We start from the raw sequence: 11,700 nt of genomic DNA, 5'->3' as shown, positions 1-11,700 counted from the left end.
AAAAGGGAAGCAAACCATGGATATAAATCCAGAATACCATACGTTTTGCTCAGTCAACAACTGTAAGCCCAAAGGTAAAAAGTACGTAGTCCTGGAGCAAGTTAAAACAAAAGATGCTTTAATCCAATAAGGTGAACAAACTGCAGGTAAGCGCTTTCGCCAAAGGCTTCTTCAGACCTAATGAAAAACTAATTAACAAATGCATTTAAAAAGCAAAAAAGCGGGAAAACACATAAATGATCCTTAAATTTAAAGTGCTAGTGCTCAAACATAGAGACTAAAACTGTTTCAGTTGTAAACCACATCTCTGTAAAGTAAATAATAAATAAATAGTGCACTATGATACAAAAGTATGTATTTGTAACAATACATTTCATATTCAGTCCAAAGTTGATATAAAATACTACGCTGTAGCTATCTCAGTTCATAACTAAATCTATGTACACATTCAAATATATATATTTGAAAGTTGAAATAGAGACATGAGGACACTGGGAGGGATGTTATAGCTAGGGATTGGTATACAAAGTACTGCTTCTGGTGAAGTCCCCCATGCCACTTCTGGGATTCTTCCCTCCACAGATGTCAAAAATGTGTACCAGTAAGGTCAACTTCCCGAGTAACAATGGGGCTCACACAAGATTGGGTAATGTCAATAACAGCCTGGTAGGAGCAACAGAAAGATTCAAGAATGTGCAGGGCACAGCAAACAAACAGAAAACAGCCAGAGGATTTAGTAGTGCAGGGTGCAAAAGGATGCTCCCTAGACAACCAGTGTTGAAGTAGCAGCACCAGCACTGGATAGACAGGATGGAGGTAAGCAGCTGACTCCAGGTTGCCCATCCTGGAACAGGAGAGAGACAGCCTAAGCTAACTGCAACAGCAGCATTAGGAGCTGGGTGGGATCTACTCTGCAAGTGGTATACTGCTTGGTCAGGAGGTTGGTGAGCCATGTGCATAAGCATGCATGCACCTCTTGAAGGCATCAAGTGTGGCACTTCCACATATGGTGCAGGGTGGGTTGGGGTTAAGGCACATTCCCTGGCAATAATAAGCATTGGGATTAGTGTCATCAATATTACCTGCCCATGACATGGAGCAGAACGAGCCCAGAGGAGGCTATGGTATGTCCAATAGAACCAGAGAGCAATGAGGGGAGCTGGTGGCAATTGATGCTCAGCTGCGGGGATGGCAAGCAAAAAAAAAAAAAAAAAAAAAAAAAAAACATTTGTACTGTGCAAGTAGGCAATGCACTCAAAGGGTGTTTTCACTTTTTCTCTCTGTACTGTAACCATGGAGTTGACATGAGAGTGTGTACGCATATGTGTGTGTATCTATATATAAACACACACACACACACACACACACACACACACACACACACACACCAAGTTATGTGGATGAGGAGGTAGCCTTCTGCAAAAAGCTTTTTTTTTTAAGTTATGATTCTTATTTTTTAAAAACATCAATGAAGCATGACTTAGCATACGAGTTGACAGAACATAGGGAAAGCCCAGCACAACATCAATGTAGTGAAGCCTGGTACTTTTCATTACCGCACTAATATTTTACCACACTGTCTCCATTAAAGCTGTCAATGACCGGGGGGGGGGGCGGGTAGATTTGTCTTTATGGACAGGCATGTACTACTTGTCAGTACACAACCCTGTAGTGCAGATTTCATGTTCAGATTGCTGTTCTCTGCATATATACTGACTGAAATGTATTCCTCCCCATCTGATTATTACTGGCACCCCCAATATAAATGTAAAGGCATGACTGCACGCCTGACTAATCTCAGTTTACTACTTAGATTTTCATGAAGAGCACAAAATAGAACCCCCTTGCATCAGTGGCCGTATCTAAGGTATACATAAACCAGTTCTTTGAAGTAACTATGAATTCTGTCATCACCTACCTTAAAATTAGTTTGTTTTGTCAACTTCAACGCAGTTCACTTCAGCCACATATTTTATTTCATTAGCAGATGAGTCTTCGAATTCTTCAAAACCACACAATAAAAAAAAAAGTGTGTGACTATACATAAGGACAGACAGCAAGCTTAATTCTAACTGCCTTTTTTTTAAAACTTAAATGCACTTACCAACTTTCAGGTACCTCTTAAAGAGGTTCAAAAACAACTCAAAGAATAAAGTACTAAACAGAAATTACATAATGAAAACGTAATTCCATATAACAAAATGTTCCTTTTAACAGACTTCAGGCATCAAAACATTTCTTGAGGATAGGTCTTAGGGCATACAAACATTACTAGCTGCTATCTGACTTTTATTTTAGTATGCTTTCATGCTCACAGTTTTAGTTTTGTTTTTCCTTACTTCTTATCTCATGCATTCATGTGGAAATGCAAGTTTAGGCTGTATAACTGAAGGCCATACATGTATACTTTTTATCTTCAACACAATTCTTAGGAAGTTTACAAAACATAAACCATCTGCCGGATACTTTATAAAAAAAAAAAAAAAAAGAGAGACACTGCTGCCTGATGAACTTCATGGAAGTTGAAAATCTGCTTTGAAAATTCTGTGCTGGATCTGATAAAAGGCACTATCATCTACTCACTTCAAATTCTTATGGAGAGTAAACAATGAAGTTCTAATTACCATAAATAAGCAGCAGGAGACTGGTGGAGGAAAAATAAACTTAAGGGAAAACTGCATTAAACCAGTCATGAAATATAAATGTTAAACACTTGAATTATCTTGCTGATAATGTAGACACCTAATTATGTTGATAATATAGACACTTTGTAAATAGTTGACCTTGTGTTTTTCTTTACTAAAATTTAATAACTTGTGTAATTTTTATATATACACTGCTATGATACATCTGCAATGAGGACATACAGTACAAGTCCTAACCCCTCCCATGGGTAGGAGCCGTGCAACATTCATCACCGTTAGCACAACTAAGCAACCCCCATTTAAGTACATGTTCTCTTGCACTAGTGATGAAGGCTACTGCATTTGCAGACTGATAGCCAAATTGGATGTCCCTGCACTGCTGCTTCCTGTAAAGTAACAGGCCCCTAGTGAAAGAAGGCCCAAGAAAGGTTTGCACCTTGAGTAGAAAGGATAGTTGTGCAAAATCTTGCATTAACAATTGATAACCCTCTCTTCTATATGTTGCAGTATTCTTTGCATGATGTAATCTTCTGCCAAGAGCAACTCAATATCTGGCCAGTGTACAGGAGTTTTCAAGTACCGCTAGTACGTTAGCCGTCACACATATGGCTTAGAAGTACTTTGGCCATAAAAGTGAAGTCCACGTGTACAATCTTCAGAACTGAATGCCCCAGGAGGATTGACAGTCTAAGCAAACACAAAGGTTATCAGACATCCCAAATAACCAGGCAGCGGGGGGGGGGGGGGTGATAAAATACTGCAACATAGAAGAGGACATATATGGTTATGGCAAGAATTTACACAACTATTCTATGTCTTTCTATTCTAATGTTGCAGTATTCTTTACATGAGGGAGAGGACCAACGCTTAGGAGGAAACCTGGGAGGAAGAAGGACCAGAAGAGCTCTCTAGAAAGCCTTGAAGAATGGCACTAGCAAAACCAGGTCTAGATCTAGAGATGCCATCCAATTTGTAATGCTTGGCTAAAGTATAAACAGAAAACCAAGCAGCTGCTTCTAAAATGGTGTTAGTAACCAAACCCTTAAAGAAAGCACCAGAAGAAGCCACAGTCCCAGTAAATGAGCCATAACAGAAAAAGGAAGGCCTTTTCCAATGGAAAAGATAACAAAAAGAAATAGACTTCGAAATCCAAGAGGAGATGGTCTGCTTGGAAACCGGCAGTCCCAGAACCCTGGGATGAAAATAAACAAAAAAACTGATCAGATTTGCTGATATCCTTAGTTTTATCCAAATAAAATTTGAGTTATCTATGCACATGAATGGAGAAAGTTTTTCAGACCATCATGTACCCTTGTTTGATAACAGAAAGAACCCATGAGTCTTTAGTATCAGTTTCCCAAACTGGAAGAGATAGGGAAAGATATAGAGAAAGAGGAAAAAGATTGAGATGAGTGTGGTAGTCACAGATTACCTGGCATGTCTTGAAAAGGGCTGCTTCTGGGCAGGAATTGGTTAAAATGGCTTAGAATGAGGAGCTCTCCTACCTCCCTTTTTGTTTTTAGAATTGGGAAGGCAAGCTTGTTTTCTAACAAAGGAAGTCTGAGGAATAATTCCTCTGAAATTTGGGAACAGGTGAAACAGATATGTTTTAAGTCATGTAGTTCCTTACCTTTCTCCTGAAAAGATTTAAACAAATCTGCAGCTGCAGTCCCAGAAAAGCACTACTGCCTAAAGGACCATCCATTAATTTTGCTTTGATATCATCTGGAAGTGGCTGAAGCCTCAACCAGGAATATCTCCTTACAGATCCAGACGTAGCCCCCCTAGAAGATGCTTCTGCTGCATCACAGCTGCATTTAATGGAGTGGCTTGCTACTCGAGACAAAGCTTCTAAGAGAGACCTCGCCTGAGTTTTTACCTCAGAATCTAGGAGACGAGAAACTACTTGAGTGGCTTGAGAAAGAAGAGCCACAGCATATCTGGTCATATGGGTTTGGTAATTTATACCACAGAAAGCTAAGGTGACAGAGGTATATACCTTTTTCCCTATTCTTTCCATAATCTTGCTCTCCTTATCAGAAGGGAAAAGCTTGTGGATGGCAGTAACCTGGAAGTTTTGTCAAAAGCAATGGAAACCACCACAGGATCTGCAGGAGGACATCTACAAAGAAATATACACTCATCTGGCATCTTATATAAGCAATCAGGCCTTTTAGGGGCAGGGGCCTGGAAGTCTGGAGCCTTAGATGCTGAAGAAAATGCATCCAAAAAGGGTGGCAAGACTGGAGGAGAAGGGGGAAGGAGAGTCCATTTGTAAAAGACCACATCTTTTCTGCACATCAGAAACCTGACAGTAGTCCCAGTTTAATAATTCCCTCATTTTAGCCAAGGTTTCTCCAAAAGTGCTCTCTTCAACTGGAGAATCTGCACCATTAGACTCTTCCTCAGGAGAAGCATATTCAAGGGGGGACAGAATTTGAAAGGAGAAGGCCAAGGATTCATCCTCAGAAAATTCCAGTACTCTAACTCTCTAGAATAGGGAAGTACTTAAGGGAGAAAAAGGATCCACTGAAGGAGGCTTAAGAGACATGAGTGCATTAAGCAAGCCTTGAGAGAAAAGTTTCCCAACTGGATTGGGGAGTCCTGGGTGCAGAAATGTGCTTGGTTTTCTCCTTCTTTGTTAACCACACATTTGTTGGATGAAAAGTGGAGGGACCCAACATAGGCCTGCACTCAATATTAGTTGGAATAATCTCCCTAAGTAAAATTTGAGGGATACCCCTAGTGCCTTCCAAAATAACGAGCCTTGGCTCCCCTGACCGTCCAATGCAAACATCTGCATTGCCTCCAAGGATGTGCCCAATGCAAATTCCTTGACAGTGTCCTATGTGGTACCCGCCGAAGAACCCGAGCCAACCTACAATGGATTTCTTGGTCTTCATCAACCTCAAGAGAGACAGAGGTAGGAGGCGCAGCTGAAGATTCAGACCCTGGCTTCTTGGCCTTCTTCGGCAACACAAGCTTGACAGAAGTCACAGACATACCCTCCAAAACATCCCTAGCTAAACAATTCAGTCTCTGATTTTCTAAGTAAATCTTAAGGGAAGAAAGACAGCTACAGAGGGTGTTAGGGATGAAGACCTGGAAACGGAGCATTATTTGTGGTCATGCATAGGCCCCAAACAAAAGAGACAAAGGTCGTGACTATCCTTGTGTGCAATCTGTCTCCCACACTGGCACCTGCCTTTCCTGGATGACATAAAACCCTCACAACAGAAAGTGGTATCAAAAGAAAAAAGGAAAACCCCAATGGGGCACTTTTCTGAAAACTGGACCAGCAGCAAACAACTTAGGTGAGCAGATTTGATGATTGAATATGCCTCTCGGACTGTGGCACAGAAGTTCTCAGGACTGTACGTGTGGACGTCACTTTTATGGCCAACATACTCCTGAGCCGTTCATGTAATGTCACATGTACTAGCAGTACTTAAAAGCTCTTGTATACTGGCCGGACACTGAGTCGCCCTTTGCTGAGGATTCCCTCAAGCAAAGAATACTGCAACATTAGAATTGGAAAACATGTAACCAAAACTAGGGCTTGAGAGTTAGAAGTGTGATTTTTTTTTTTTTTAATATTCATTGTAATCTGTAGAGAGTAATGCAATCTGAATACAGACTTCCTGTGCTGTTCCACATCCCTCATGAACGGGACAGCAAAAAGTCAGCAGTCTAAGGAGAGAAGACCTCAGCTCCCAGCAACCTCTGCCAAGCTGCTACTACAAATAAACACCTGGCAAAAATTCTAGGGAGCACAGGGGAGAACTGATAAAATGAATGGCTCCTAATTAGAATCATAAATACTTCCTGCAGATCCAGGTGATTTTGATGTGAAGGCAAGCATCTCCGGGGTCCAACCAGCATATCCAGTATCCTACTGACAGAGGAGGACAGACAATTATAATCATCCAAAAGGTTTCTTTTTATTTAACAAGAAGCATCTTTACTAAAATTATCACTTATAATAGACACAATCATACATTTATATAAATTAAAACAAACCATATTGACATTTTCAGTTGCAAACTTTATGCATCACTTATACTCTATCCAGTCATTGTCAAACATCAAAGCTCATTCGATTCATGCATTCCCTTAAAACTCATTTCTCCAACATTATGCTGTATATATTGTTCCCACAATTCCCATTTTTTCTATGTAATTTGCTCCTACCATGTTCTAAAGATCTCAATTCCAGTTTTTATCTCTGTTACTATATTCATTACTTCTAGTACAGTTGGTTTAGACTTCGATCTCCATTTTCTAATAATTGCTTTTTTGGCAGCCACCAGAATTAAACTCAGCAAGGCCTTACTGTTTCTAGACAATGCCAATTCTGTAACACACCTAAAAAAAATCATGTCTTTAGTTACAGCAATTTGCTGGCCCAGTATTTCTGTTAATGTAGTCTACAAGGAATATTTAAATTCTGCCAGCTCATTACACTCCCAAAATATACTCCCAATTATCTCTTTCTTACCCATCACACCTCCAACATTTGCAATCTACTTGAGGAAAAATTATTTGGGAGTATGTTTGGGATATAAAAATACTTATGCAAACACTTCCAAGCAAAGATCCTAAATCTTCTAGACTTTGTGGTATATTTGAGAACCATTAGCTGCGGTGGTGGTGCTGCAGTAGCATTGTCTCCTCACAGTAAGATGTTGTCCTGTTCGATTCTCACCTAAAGCATCTTCTGCGGAGACATGCGTGAACGGGTCGTACCTTCGTTGAAGGTTGTGCATCAAGAATGGGCGTACCTTCGTTGAAGGTTGTGAGTCAGGCCTGGCAAGTCGGTACGTAAAAATCTTCTGCCAATCATTAGCGGACCAGAGTTCCGCTATGGCGACCCCTAACCGGGAAAAGACGAAAGATACAACAACATATATCCCCCATTGTTTCTTTGTGTACTGCTTAACCAATAGTTCTTCCCTATCCTTTCTAACCTCCTCTGATTGATTCCTATAGTTAACCTGCAATATTTTATATGCCCTACTAATTATCCCTTTTTTGAACAGCTTCTGTACTAGATTCTACTAAAACCTCTACCAGTGTTAGTCTTTGGCTTAGGATCCCTCTATTTCTCTTTGCCTATACTCTGGTATCAATCACTGATAGGGAAGGCAATCTACCCTGCAGTCCAAATGAATTTTTGGCCTCTTCCCATTCTATTACCTCTCTCACTAATTCTTTACTCCCAGTATCTTGGTTCCTTTGCCAAATTTCTCCACTAAATAAATTCCACCCCCTCTTGTCCATTATCTGCACCACTGATTGCAGTCATCCCAATCAAATCTCCTTTCTCCATCCCCATGTTGGCTTAGCTCTTAAAATACTTTGTTACTTTATGAAAATAATGTTATGTATGGTTAATGATATTCTCTTTAAGGATCTGCATCTAAAATCCTAGTCTTTGTTTCTTGAGCTTCCCCAATTTCATCATAATCATTTCTCACTTTGAATTACAAGTTTCTGCTTGTGCTTATAATATAGGAACCTTAACTGTGTTCATCTGAAATAGCCCTTCAAATCAGATAATTCTACACCACATCGATCTATTGGAGGGATCAACTTATCCCTCTTGACTCTTGCCCTCTTCCCCTCCCAGATAAAATCCTTCAACTCTTAATTGCTGTCCACAACTTTGCCTCTGGTTGATAAAAATATTCCTGACATGTATAAAACTAAAGGGACTAAAAAAAATTTCACTGCTTGTATCTGGTTACCCATATCCACAAAACAGAGCTTCCAATTTCTCTGTTTTTGTTTCATCTTCTGTTTAATCTATTCTCACATATCCTTAGTTGCCATATCAGAATCCTTTTTAAAACATACTCCTAAGTACTTAATTTTATCATGTCCCCTTAAATATGGGTATTGCCAAACCGATTTGTGTGCATGTACATAGTATACAGCTACTGCCTTTCTTTTATCTTCGTTAATTTTGTCCCCCAAAAAAACTTGAAACTGTCTCAGAATTTTCTACAACACTGAAATGTCCTTTTCTGGTTTTATCTGGGAAAAAAATAATATCTGCAAATAAACAACTTTTCTTGACTACCATACTAATTACATCCTTGAATTTCTCAGTCCCTTATTTTCTTTGTCAATGGTACTAAATATAATGCAAATAAAGGGGAATGAGGACAACCCTGTCTGGTTCCTCTGCTCAAACAAAACTTGTGCATCAGACAGGAACCCCCACTGTAATTTTTGTCTCCTATCCCACCTTATAATTTTATCATGGAATGCAAATGCTTCCATTGTCCTATTCAGTGTACTCTCTCATATACTTTCTCTGCATCAAGACCCAACAACAGTGGTATTTTCTTACATTCTGCGTCCCTCTGGGTCATAATTGTTCTATTAACATTGTCAAATGTTTGCCTCCCCTCAACAAATTACATTGATCCATATCTATCAATACTGGCATCGCCTTCACCATTCTTTTAACCATTCTAGACAAATACTTTATAATCATGGCTTAGAATTAAAATGGGTCTGCATGAAGCTGGATCTCAAGGGTCTTTACCATCTTTAGGTATTACAGCCATCACTGCTTTCTTTCAGTTTAGTGCCATCACTTCTCCTTTTAAAATACTATTAAACAAAACTTTCCAGACATTTAATCACTTTCTTCTCTCCTAGCTTCCAAACTTCCACAAGAATATCATCTATTACTGTGGACTTTCCTGTAGATTGGTTATACATCACCATTTTCTCTCATCTCCTCCTATCCTATTAGTAATTCGGCCTCATCAACCTCTAACATATTTAATTCTTCCATAAACATTTCTGTCGCTTGTCCCTTTACACTTACAAGACAAGCAGGTGGGTAGTTCCAAACGGAGTACTGAAAGTAGTGAGCAACAAAAATTTCTCGTCGAGCAAAACTTAGCAAAATGAACACTTTGCATATAAGACAGAAAAAAAACAGTGGCATTCAGCATCAAGGGTGTGACTTAGACTTTGCACATTGAATGATGTGGTCTTTTCAGCTCCTTGTACAAATATCGTCAATACATATTCTGACATTGGCTGAACATTTTTTTATAAGCTACCACCATGGAAGACACCCACTCAGTTGGTTCTTCTACTGGACAAATCACACCCTGTCGCACCATTTTATCTAGTTCAGCTTTGATTCTGGTCTGCATAGCTATTGGAGCTTTTCTGGCTGGTCTGACAACTGGACTGACACCTGGGTCTAACTTCATGAAGTACACAACTGGAAGATTGCCTAGTTTGTCTTAGAAAAGATCAGCATAGGTAGAAAAAATAGACTGGGCAAAATTAGAGTAGTGGCCTTTTAAGCTAACATGGTGAACTGCTCAGTGTTCTGCTGCTGCTTCAGTAAGATGTCAACTTTGACCAGCCTAGGATGGTCTGAGCCATGCTTAAACTCATTAAGGGTGCCAGGGATTACTTCCCTAACTAGAATCTGGGTAATCCCCCTAGGTTCTTCAGAAATCAACAGCCGTGGCTCTCCCTCAGTACCCAAAGTGGACATCTGCACTGCCTCAGAGGACATGCTAGAAGCCAATTCCATGCCGACCTCTGACAGGGCCGAGGCATAGGAAATGGGTGTTGACACCGGATGGTCTTCTGTGTCTTCACTCACATCGAGAGAGATGTCTAGGGGAGGCTGGACAGCAGCAATCAGAAGCTTGATTCGGTCATGATCAGTTGGGCAGAAAAGTCTGACACATTGGTAAACAGGTAAAGAGGACAGACGGCTGTAAAGTGTTATGGGAATAAAAGCCTGACAAATGGTACACTAGGTATGAGCAAGTGAAGTATCTAGGCAGAATAAACACTTCCAAGGCTATTTCTATGGGTCATCTACCTCCCGCACTGACATTTTCCATTACTGGATGACATGAACCCTAAGTCTACAAAGGAAGAAAAAGGATCCCCAGTAGGGCGCTTATCTGTAAACAGCTTGCTAGACATCAGTTCAGGGAAGGGAGCTCAGACCAATGTTCAAATGTGGCATTCAGACTGGCAGCAAAGTAGTTCCGAGTGTGAAGTGTATGCATGTCACCATGTTTGAGCAGGGAGCATATATCGGACATACGATGCTAAGAGGATGTAAAGGGTTTGGTATACTGGCTGGATGTTGAGCTATAGCTGGCAGGAGATCCCACATGCTACAAATACTGCAACAGTGAATACAAAGGAGATAAAGAAGTTATGTACTTACCATAACGTTCCATGTTAATTTGGATTCGGAGCCGATCCTCGGCTCTGACTCGGCCATCTTCTATAGTGAGAGAGCGGTTTACTGGCTCGAGGCTACCCCTTATCCCAGAATGTCCAGCGTCAGCTACCCAGATCTTGTTTGAGATAGCGCACACTAGACATTAATAGAGTAACCAGTTACTAAAACTGGTTGTCCAATACACCTAAACAAGGAAAGAGTTATAGATTTACCTGGCATGTGAAGTAATAAAAGATGCTCAGCCAGTGAAAACAAAAGGGAACTTCTCACAATCCTCTAGGAAGGGAGAAGGAGGGACGGACGCAAGAAGGAAGGTGAGATGAAGACAACTAACATGGAACGTTATGGTAGGTACACAACTTCTTTATGTTAAGTTGTCTATCTCGCCTTCGTTCTTGCTGTTTGGGACAGTGTCCCTAGCACCTAAAATCCCGGGTGGCTCATTGGAACAAACTCTTCAGAACAGTAGAACCAAAGGAAGCTCTGCTCTGGGAGACCATATCCACCTTGTAAGGAGAGATAAAAGTGTGGGGGTTTGCCCAAGTGGCAGCTGCACAGATTGAGTCTATAGGCAACCTACAATGAAACGCTACAGAGGTGGCTAATGCTCTAGTGGAATGACCTTTTGGTTTAACTGGTAGTTCTTTATTTCGTAACTAATAAATAAAGACAATAGTATCAGATAACCATCTGGATAAGGTCACTTTAGAAACTGGAAGACCTCGTTTGTTGAAAGCGTAAGAAAGAAATAACTGGTCTGACTTTCTTAGTTCCTTAGTTCTATGAAGGTAAAAATGCAATTGTCTGTGTGCA

General features: G+C 40.3%; 1 long non-coding RNA gene across 1 annotated transcript in view; it reads right to left on the bottom strand.

Annotated features, from left to right (window-relative positions):
- LOC122806370 overlaps window positions 1-11,700 on the bottom strand; it is a 582,405-nt gene that overhangs the window by 245,433 nt on the left and 325,272 nt on the right. Inside the window, exon 2 of the long non-coding RNA XR_006365503.1 lies at window positions 1,919-2,002. This is a non-coding gene — a long non-coding RNA (uncharacterized LOC122806370). The remainder of the gene's footprint in view (window positions 1-1,918; window positions 2,003-11,700) is intronic.

The sequence above is a fragment of the Protopterus annectens genome, chromosome 7.part0, assembly GCF_019279795.1.
Source record: "Protopterus annectens isolate FY-2018-M chromosome 7.part0, PAN1.0, whole genome shotgun sequence".
In the NCBI taxonomy this organism is placed as follows: domain Eukaryota; kingdom Metazoa; phylum Chordata; order Ceratodontiformes; family Protopteridae; genus Protopterus; species Protopterus annectens.
Note: the sequence above shows the minus strand (reverse complement) of the source record. Positions and strands in the feature narration are given on the sequence as shown.